The sequence below is a fragment of the Sardina pilchardus genome, chromosome 10 (genome assembly GCF_963854185.1).
Source record: "Sardina pilchardus chromosome 10, fSarPil1.1, whole genome shotgun sequence".
Lineage (NCBI taxonomy): Eukaryota > Metazoa > Chordata > Actinopteri > Clupeiformes > Clupeidae > Sardina > Sardina pilchardus.
In genome coordinates, this window is record NC_085003.1 from 32,921,658 (window position 1) to 32,924,157 (window position 2,500).

The following is a 2,500-nucleotide window of genomic DNA, read 5'->3' on the forward strand; positions in this document are numbered from 1 at the left end:
GAACACTGGTAATGTACGACAATGGCATATGTGTTTCTTTCAGTGTTCCACTACTGTGAGTGCAGGGCTTGTGGACATCCTTATCATGCATGTGTGTGTTAGGGCATGTGTTGGTACTGTGTGTGTGGTGTATGTGTGTTTTGCAGGTGCTGTGGATCAGGAGCATGTACATCTTAGTTATTTGTGTGTGTGTGTGTATGTATGAGCGTGTGCAGGTACTGTATGTGTGTGTGTGCGTGTGTGTGTGTGTGAATGTAGGTATGTATGTGTGTGTATGTGTGTATGTATGTGTGTGTGAGTGTGTGTAGGTATGTGTGTGTGTACACATATATATATATATATATGTATGTATGTATGTGTGTGTGTGTGTGTGTGTGTGTGTGTGTGTCAGCGTGGATGTTTTGCACTGTTATCTCGGTGGGTTGTTTGTGTTGTGTGTGTCAGTCTGGATGTTTTGCACTGTGTTGTGTTTATGGAGCATGTGTGTGTGTGTGTGTGTGTGTGTGTGTGTGTGTGTGTTCGGTCGTGTTCCTACATGACAAACACCCCTTGGCTGCAGCAGCACCCACCCAATCTGCATTTCTGAAGCAAGCAGCTGCCAAACACACACTCCGCCTCTTACCTGCACACACACACACACACACACACACACACACTCCTGTCTCTACACCACTCTGCTACCTGGGAGAGAGACATCCATCAATCTCACCTTTTTAAACAGCTACCTGATGCTATTAGGCCCAACCTGTGTGACAAGTTACATGTGTCTACATTATCTCAACTGTGCTTGGTAAGGTGTGTAATATGTCTCACCTGTGTTTGGTAAGGTGTGTAATATGTCTCACGTGTGTTTGGTGTTACGTGGCTTAATGGGGCCCTTTAACCCATGTTAGCAATTATACCTGCTTGCACACACACACCTCCTGTCCTGCCTTGAGAACCTGCTCTCACACCCTGTACCTGATCACACACACACACACACACACACACACACACACACACACACACACACACCACGTCTGATACCTGCTCTCACATACCTGCCACTACAACCTCTCTCAAACTCACCTGTGCTACTGTAGGAGGAACTGGCTCTGCACCTGCTGTCATACAAACCCCCCTGTAGGTTACCTGTCCTCCCCTTACCTGGGCTACGGCTCTGCGGTGTGTGTGTGAGTGTGTGTGTGTGTGTGTGTGTGTGTGTGTGTGTGTGTGTGTGTGTGTGTGTGTGTGTGTGTGGCCACTAAAACTCTATGGGGGCCAGTAAATGCAAATGCAATGTAAATTGTGCCGCTGTGCGTGTGGCCGCCCCTCCTCAGCATTCTATATTTACATCATGCAAATGGCCGTGTTTGTTTAGCTCCACCGGACCCCCTCGCTATGGAAACATCCACCTCAAAGATTTCCATTCCGTCCGATGGTCAGTAAGCACATTGCATTGCGGCCCTGTCTGACTAACAGTAAAACGAGGCGCATTTACAGAAGCGTAACTTCCTACGAAATTGACACATCGTCGGCCACCAAAGCCAACTGCTAGAGAAGCAAAACCTCTTCCCTGTTCTGCGCTCGCTCGACGCCGTCTTCCATTCCGCCCCTCCGCTCTCTGATAGGACACTAGAGCCGTTTTACAGCAGCGGTGTCAACACACTCCACGTCCTGTCCTAAATCAGCTATCTGCTCGCTCTGCGTGCGTACACACACACACACACACACACACACACACACACACACACACTGAGGCACCTTCAGTGTAACAGCACGATAACAAGTTCCACTGGATCACTCTGTGATTGAAGAGGGCGAGCTGCTGGTTAGTGCAGATCAGAGTCCTTCTCTTCTCTCTGCAGCCGCAGCACAGCTCTCCTGTGTGCACACATGTGTGTGTGTGTGTGTGTGTGCGTGTGTGTGTGTGTGTGTGTGCTCTCAATAACAGGTTAAATCTCAGAGCCGGTTTGACGAGTTTTATCTCCCGCGGCATGTAGATCATTTAGCCCCGTCAGCTGAGAGCGCCAGAACGCTCGACGCTACGCTACGCTAATGCCAGTCATCACTGGAGCTCTTAAGTGCCCTGTGCTGGCTGATGCTGTGTGTGTGTGTGTGTGTGTGTGTGTGTGTGTGTGTGTGTGCCCTGTGCTGGCTGATGCTGTGTGTGTGTGTGTGTGTGTGTGTGCCCTGTGGTTGGCTGCCCGGATCTGCTGAGTCAGCGTGGCCTGACTGAATCAGCACCACTCATCGCACCGCACCACGGCCACCAGTGTCCCCACGGCACACGCACACATGCACACACACGCACGCAGGCACGCACGCACGCAGGCACGCACGCACGCACGCACGCACGCACAGCGCCTGCATCCCCGCCCAAGCAGGCAGTCATGAGACGGTAGCAGCAGCAGCAGCAGAAGCAGGGGCGGTGGCTGCCAATAACCTCTGCGTGACCAACGACCTGGTGATGTGTTTACAACAATGCCACGCCAGTCAGGCAGCTGCCTGGACAGACGCA

The 2,500-nt window shown here is 51.4% G+C and overlaps 1 protein-coding gene across 1 annotated transcript in view; it reads right to left on the reverse strand.

Moving 5' to 3' along the window:
* The window catches only part of terb1 (telomere repeat binding bouquet formation protein 1), a 27,983-nt gene that overhangs the window by 7,887 nt on the left and 17,596 nt on the right, over positions 1–2,500 (reverse strand). The gene's annotated exons all lie outside the window — the stretch shown is intronic.